Raw genomic sequence first — 8,499 nt, forward strand, 5'->3', positions numbered from 1 at the left:
TTGTTACATAAAATAGAAAGATTAGACAAAGAATCAGCGAAGGGGTCTAGAGACCCATAGTGGTTGATACATTGCAAGTTTATAATGAATACTAATGAAAATATTCACTTATTAGCGAACAATATCTACAAACTAAAACGGAAAAAAGAAATAAAATTTAAAAAAAACGCAAAAGGAAGGATTTAAAAATTAAAATTTCCCTTTATTCCCCTGTTGTGTGGTTGTTGTTGTTGTTGTTTTTTTAGGGGGAAAAATCAAATATCAAAACAAACTTTCACGTGATTTGTAGTATTTTTGGTGACATCATAGAGTGCAACTATATGAAATATGCATTGCATGGTTTTCAGATGAGTCTGATAACCTGAGTCATGGTTTTCAAATAACAGAATCAATATAATTTCATCTGGAAATCAGTATGAAAGAGACTTTCTTAAGTTGGTGCTCGAAAATTTTTTGTATCAGCATGTATCAGAAGCCACTAGGGGTACTGCTATTTTGGATTTAGTTCTTACTAGTTCTGAGGATCTAGTTGAACATGTTTCGGTGGGGGAAGAGTTTTCTTCCAGTGATCATCGTATCGTCAGATTTCTCTGTAACTTTTCCTCGGGTAAGGTTGATAACAAAAGACTGGTTCCTTGTTTTCGGAGAACTACCTTTGATGTTTTGCGAAGAAGGTTAGCGGAAGTTTTCAAAGACCGGTTGGAATCAGTAGGGGTGGTAAGTCAATGGGAAGAATTTAGTACGAAGCTGTCCTCTGTTTTGCACGACGTCATACCCTTTGTTCGAAAAAAGCGTGTTTGTACATCACACCCTCTATGGTTCACGGATAGCGTGCGGAACCTTTATCTTGAAAAGAAAAGAGCATTCAGAGAGTATAAAAGTGGACGAGGTGACCTATCATTGTTTACTGATAAAAGAAGACTGTTGAAGAAAGCGATAAGGGATAGTAAAAAGCAAGTTGAATCTAGGTTGGCAGATAACATTGGCTCTGACCCAAAATCATTTTTTCGATACGTCAATAATGGATGTAAGGGGACAGTTGGCCCCCTCTCGATAGGAGGCTCAAAAGTAGAGAGCAATGTAGGCATGTGTAGTGCTTTCAATGACTTTTTCGCGTCGGTTTTTAATGGAGATAATGATATTCGATATACGGGTGTTGCATGGGGTAATAAAACGCTCAACGATATTCAAGTGGAAGACGTGGAGGTCCTAAATCTTCTAAGAAATGTATGTGCAAGCAAAGCACCAGGACCAGATGATATCTATCCCAGGGTTCTCAGGGAAGGTGCTAATGAATTGTTGGGGCCAGTCGCACAGATATACAGGAGTAGTGTTGCTGAGGGTATCGTCCCGAGAGATTGGAAACTGGCTAACGTTGTTCCGATATTTAAGAAGGGTAGTAGAGAAGTGGTGTCTAATTATCGTCCAGTGAGTTTGACGAGCTCCCTCTCGAAAATTTTGGAAATTATCATCAAAAGGCAGTTTGTGAAGTGGATAGACGAGAATAATGTATTGTCGGATAATCAGCATGGGTTCAGGAAGGGGAAGTCATGTGTAACTAACCTCCTTTGCTTCTATGATTACGTGACTAAGGCTTTGGGTAAGAGCAAAAATGTCGACGTTGTTTACCTTGATTTCCAGAAGGCATTCGATCGGGTCCAACATGGCAAACTCTTGAAGCGTTTACACGAGATTGGAATAGGGGGCAACTTGCTGAATTGGATAGAATCGTGGTTAAGAGATAGGTCGCAACGAGTTATGGTGAACGGGGAATTCTCTGGTTGGACAGACGTCACAAGTGGAGTTCCTCAGGGAAGTGTCCTTGGCCCCATACTTTTTTCACTTTTTATCGATAAACTCGATCAGGGTATCGATGGAATTACTAGCAAATTCGCAGATGATGTGAAGCTAATGGGGGTAATCGGGAAGGAAAGCGATAGGGAGTTGCTCCAGACCAACTTAAACAAGATTGCAGCATGGGCAAATGAATGGAGCATGACGTTTAGCGTAGATAAGTGCATGGTCGCTCATTTTGGTTCGAACAACCCACGGTTCTCTTACGAGTTGAATGGTGTCACTATCCCGGATGCAACTAGAGTCACCGATTTGGGAATTCTCATTGACGAGCGACTTAAGTTTTCTGAACATTGTTCAGCGGTTGTCAAAAAATCGAATAGAATGCTTGGTCTCATTTTCAAAAAGGTCTCTTCGCGTTCTCCTAAAGTCATTCTTCCGCTTTTTCGAGGCTTAGTTCGTCCTGGACTGGAGTATGCTGTAAGGTTTTGGAGACCATACCTACAGAGGGACATAGACTTGGTTGAAGGGGTGCAGAGAAGAGCTACGCGTGTCCTTATTGGCACACAGGGCTTGAGTTATGAAGAAAGACTTCATTTTTTGAATATGTTTACATTGGATGAACGCAGGTGTCGAGGAGATATGATCGAAGTGTTCAAAATTTTCAATGGGATGGATAGGATGGACCATGAACTTTTAGTACACCGCCAATCGACTGCTTTTACAAGGGGACACCAGTATCGATTGGTGAGGGACAATGCAAGGTTATGGTGTCGCAGGGAATTTTTCTCCAATAGGGTTGTTAATAAATGGAATAGCTTACCCCCGGAGGTAGTAAATTGTAACACAATTGACACGTTTAAAAAGAAATACGATAAACATGTTGGGGTAAATCGAGAAGCTATCCATTCTTAGAATAAGACAACCATAAGTATTCTTTATGGGCATTGTATAATATTTTATCATGTGTATATATTGTTTGTAATTTGTGTTAATTGCATTTTTAATTGGGTTGCTGTATTTTTGAAACATATGACAACCATATTTTTATGGGCATCTTTTTATCAGCCACCTCGTTGGGCATTTTGCCTGTTGTGGCGTTGTATTTGTATTTGTATTTGTATTTGTATAATGTTGCAATGCGTAAGATCGAATAGATTCGTAATTTAACTGAGTAAGGAGTATATGACAGCTCAAAAGAAAAACTCTCGATGTCATTGGTTGAAAAAAGAAAGCTGCTTCGCGTGTCTTTTGAAAGGTAATACAAATTAGTAATATTAAGGATATCAAGTGGCAAAGAGTTGCAAAATTTTGGGATGAGGTAAGTAAAATGTGTGCTTCTTTAGAAGAGTTTTGAGAAAAAGTGGTAGCGAGTGTATATTGTTCAATCTATTTGAGAAACGAGAACTGTTTAAAGCCAGAGTAAATTGTCGTTTAAAAAATAATTATAGTAGATTTGTAGAAGTAAAACTAACGTAAGGGAAGGATATCAAGATTGTAAAAAGTTGTTTTGAAGGGGTTAAAAAGTCATTTGTAATGAGTCTTATTGCTCTTTTTTTTGGAGTTTAGAGTTTCATTATTGTTGTAAGATTTGAATCGAAGTCACCACCCCAGATAGCCAAACCATATAATAGTAGGGAATCAATTAACGAGAAATAAAGTGTTAACATGAGCGAGTGATCTATGTCTGGTTTAACGTAATATAATTCGAGCCATACCTCGACAACGGAGATGTCGAGAAAACTTGAGAGAAAACAGAGCCTGGGACTGTGGTATCAGAAAAAAGAATGCAATTTATCGGGGTGGCTCGAGACAGAATCTCTACCCGCGCGGGACTTATGTGCTTTCTGCCTATTCCCTCCCCATGCCCCCCCCACATCCTGCGTCAGGGTCCCCTAAGCTGAAATCTTTCGCGAACACCCAAGTCAGATTTTTCATGGGACCCCTTCTACAGTTAATTTATAGTGTGAAAAAAAAAATGATAAGGATAGTCCCGGCCCTCTGGGCTGGAGTCCCTCTCTCACAACTTATCCCAGCAATTCCTAGCAAAAGAAAAAAAGAAATTCGTCCTTCCATCCCGGCTTTGACGCTCCTCTAGAGTGGACAGAAATTATTTTTTATGGGTTTTTATAGGTCAATGGGACTTTTTTTTAACCTTAGATGTAACCCCCGTCTTAAACGGTGCCCGGTGCGGCCACAATGGGTCGCATGACTCAGGAGACGCCGCTCTATCACAAGAGACAAGTGTGCATTTTGGTTCCCTCACCTCGTATTTTCGGAACGGTCAAAAGAAGGCGAAGAAAAAAAATTCAACTTCTCACTTACTTGGTCCCTGGAGCACCAGAAACCCCTTTCAAAAAAAAAAAATTTTAATAAAAATCACCTCGTTATACGTCATCTTGAAAGGGTAAGTGTAAGTGATGATGACGTAATAACAAGTGCTGCTTTGGGGGTATTAATTAATCCCCTTAAGAACGATGAAATAAATGTGACCCGAAAGTAGAAGAGTCCTTCTTTAAAAGCGGGAAAGTATGGTCAAGCCATTTTGCATGCTAAACAGTGTGCGTGGCTTTCTTCTGAAAAAAATCAGGTTCATTCCGAGCTTCTCTAGACTACAGCCCTGTCAGCCCCCCTGCCGGTAGGCGTGAATTGTGGGTGGGGGAATCACCTCTCCCAACAGCGAACTCTAGATCAGCCCCCGCCTGCCGGGGTCTTCTTAACGGGGGTGGGAGCGCATGAGGTTTCACACTCGGATGGCAGGTAAGTCTGAGCTCGAGCTCAGTAAGTTACTATCTTTCATACAGATTCGATAGTTGAGATCGAAATGAAAGAGATTGGGGAGGGAGAAAACTTTGCAAAAGCATCTGGAAATTTCTCATAAGTGTGGTTCTGTAGATCCTTCCAAGCAAAACATTTCTGTGAGTAAAAACTTAAAAAATGAGGCGTCGAAATTTTTCGGTATCTTATATATAAATGTGAAAGTATGTATGTATGCTTGTTCTTCATACACATTGGCGTACGCAGGGGGACAGGGATGGTTGGCGTTCTAACATCCCTCAAGCCGAGATTATAGTGCTACTAGCTATAATACCGGGCGCTGCCCGGGTTTTCTTCAATGAGGCTTTTTGAATCACGTGACATATCTCCCTCTTTCATTGAGGGACATACAAACCGTGTCTAAGTTAACCAATATGGCGACTTCCTGCGCAACTCATGAAAGTAACAAATCTGAGTTAAAGAAACGTAAAAATGAATAGTTTTTTTTTTCTTTTTTAAAGACCGCTAGGTATTCAGATCCTCCCCCCCCCCCCTGAACTTCAAGTTATGCATCTGCCTATTTCTGCTTCAAAAACTGCTTAATTAAAGATGCAAATAATTTTTTTTTTGACGTACTTTATGGGCCCATAATTAATTTTAAAACAATCTAAACTATATGAATTTATGCAGTTGAATATTAAAAGACAATACGGAAAACTTAATTTTCAATGTTTGAGAAGATATAAATAAAAAGTTGAAATCAATGTTATTGCATGGATATCCAACTGAAAAGTATAGGTCCGGCTAATTACTTCATATTTAATCTTCTGGGCTTCGTATCTCTAAGCAAACTCAATATTTCAAAAATCTAGAATTCAATACAATTTTTTAAATTATTGATGTGACAGAAAACGCCACCAAATTTCCGCATCTCTACAGTAAAATCGGCAATTTTAACACTGATTTCTATTAGGATCACCCTTTTCCTGACCCTCAAAGCAATGCTGATGATGATTTTGATGTCTATTCAAAAAGCTTCATTACTGAGAGTATGTTGAAAATGTGGCAAACCATTATAAAGGCATAAACTATTATACATATAGTAACAGGATTAAAGAAGTGACAAACCGTTGTAAATGCATATACACGTCTGAAACGCATTGCTAGGGAACCACGGTAACTAAAGTAAACGTTCGGAAAGTGATTGTTGAGGACTAAAAACCATTCTTGCCCGACAGTTTTTTGCCCATTTGGGGCATTTGCCCTGCTCTGACGAAAATTTAAAGTAGCCTATCGTTCAAGTCGGGTCCCATTTGGTATATATACAAAATTTGGCGACGATCGATCAGAAATTGTAGATTTGTATAGAGAACATACCCACACACACAGACTATTTTAAATATATAGATTCTGCAGGAAAAAACTTAAACACACCCCCCCCCGAGAAGAAAAAAAAATTGAACCCTCCTCCTTGAGAACATTCTGCTTACGCCTATGTTCATACAAATCCACAAATTTAAACCGATCGTCGCCAAATTTTGCATATATACCAAACAGGACCGGGATTCAACCCATAGGCTACCTACCCATTAGAGCTAGGCAAATGCCCGAAATGGGCGAAAAACCCGTCGAACAACAATGGTTCCTGGGTCGCAACAATCACTTTCGGAATTTTTACTGTGGTTACTCATATATTGTTCAAAGAGAGTTGGAAAAATTTTATTTTTCCGTCATTTTGATCTTTTGAATGATTTAGTCAACGTTTTACATTCTTTTCTTCTTCTTCTTCTCGCATCCGCAAAAATGCTTTCCCGCTTCGCCAGGGGCGGCCCATGGCCCCCACATCCTGGAGTAGTGCCCTACGCTGGGATCTTTTGCGGGCCCCCGGACCGGACTTTCACGGGCCCTCTTATGATGTATTTACAGCGTGAAAAAACAAGAAATAATGAAAATCGTCCCGGGCCCCAGGGCTGGAGCCTTGCCAGCCCACCCCTTGTGGCGGCCATGGGGCGGATCATTAACTGTAGAAGAACCATTCAGGGGTCATACAAGTATTACGTCAGAAGATTTTTAGCCATTTTTGACCCCCCTTCCGCCGCCCTTGTCAGCAAAAGTCAGCAAAACACTGACGCCCCCCCCCCCGTCAGCAAAATTTCGTCAGCAACTTAGAATATTTCGTATCTTCAAAAAGGGTGATTGATGACGTAAACAACCTTTAAACCTTCCCCCCCCCCCCCTTGTCATCAAAAGTCAGCAAATCCGAAACCCCCCTCGATGCTGACGTAATACTTTAATGACCCCTTACTGTTTTGATACGATACGTCAATTGAGGAGCTATTATTCATGTTTTTTCGGAATTCACGAAACTAGATGGCAGCACCATTCGATAAATCAAATTCAATAAATATTTGATAAGTCAGTGCACAAATGACGTTAAGGCGAAAATCTCATTTTAACGAAAACTTTTCAAATATGCCCCAGATAAGATTACATAGAAGCAATGTAAAAATTTGGAATTTTTTTGTAATGAAATTCTGTTGTAACGAAGAGAGATTTCTCCGGTCTTTTGGACATAAGCGGAGATTGACTTGGAAGTCTGGGGGGGCAAGGTCATTATTGCTGGGGGGGGGGGTGGCACGATGATGATGATGTCACCTCATATATACATTATATCAGTCGACTCCAGGCAATGCCCCCCCACCCCCCGTATCTCCGCCCATGCTTTTGGAGTTCATTATTACAGGAATCCGACTGTATTACATGATGCTTGTATTCATAGTTCAATTTTAACAAATTCCCCAATAGATGGAAGCACGTTGAACTGAACTCTGATATTGTTTTGACTTTAATATAAGACCTGAAGTCTCGCGGTTCCGTGGTGTAGTGGTTATCACGTCTGCTTTACACGCAGAAGGTCCCCGGTTCGATCCCGGGCGGAACCAAGTAGTCATTCCGTGATGTTTTTATATTGTTGTGATTTGTAATAAGAGAACTTTATATGGTTTTCTCTCACGTATATTTTACGGGACATAATTTTCTTGTAATTTTATACGTCCCGGATTCTTTTATGAAAAACTCTATTTTAAGGTATCCGACTACGTGTTTTGCTTACAATCAAAGTTACGTTCACTTTAGTGTTGCGTTTTTACATACAAGTAATACGCGAATAAAGACATTAAACGTGTTTTACGAAGAATGCTATTTTCGACATTTTACTTGAATTTGTGACATGATTTGTAAAAATTGATGCATTGCATCATTACGAAATTTTAATGTGATATTTTGCTATATATTGTTGAGGTTATGAACCGAAATCTAAAGTCTATCACATATATTTTTTGAATTACAGTGTTTTACAGACAAAATGTAGGATGAAATTTCAAAAAAATTCACACGTACTTAAACATATTTTGGTGTAACTTATGAACATATCGTGCAATCCTTTAAATTTTGGTTCATAACCTGCAACATTGCTAGCTAAATGCACTGTGAAAATCACAAAGCATTTCATTAAGAAAATTTTTTGCAATCATGTTTCGAATATCACATGAATTTTGCCTAAAATTTGACATAAAATCGACTTTTTCATAGAAAATATAATAGATAGACAAAAATTTGTCACTGTTTTGACCATTTCGAGACACTTTCTATCAAAAAATGTATTTAAAGTTCACTCCAGAACCATTTTAAAGAAAAGTGACAAGAAAGGTAGTCGGATACCTTAAAAGGACTATCTTTTGAATTTGTAATTTTAAGTGGAATCGTGAATATTTTTCATACTCTTATGAATTATATATTTATGTATTTATTTAGAAACACAAAGCAACAGCTTCAAAACCAATTACAACTTGCAGTAGAAGCAAAAATTGGCACAGAATACGAAGAAATAAAATGCACGAAATACATGATTTTTGCCGGCCATACATTCCTACGTGATTCTGTTTTATT

The 8,499-nt window shown here is 39.0% G+C and overlaps 1 non-coding gene across 1 annotated transcript; it reads left to right on the top strand.

Annotated features, from left to right (window-relative positions):
• Positions 1 to 7,420: 7,420 nt before the first annotated feature.
• Positions 7,421 to 7,493, top strand: TRNAV-UAC (transfer RNA valine (anticodon UAC)). The gene has a single exon. It is a non-coding gene; the product is annotated as a tRNA-Val (tRNA).
• Positions 7,494 to 8,499: the final 1,006 nt, after the last annotated feature.

The sequence above is a fragment of the Pholcus phalangioides genome, unplaced genomic scaffold (assembly GCF_987345545.1).
Source record: "Pholcus phalangioides strain wild (caught in Gottingen) unplaced genomic scaffold, Ppha-v1.0 ptg000003l_1, whole genome shotgun sequence".
NCBI lineage: Eukaryota > Metazoa > Arthropoda > Arachnida > Araneae > Pholcidae > Pholcus > Pholcus phalangioides.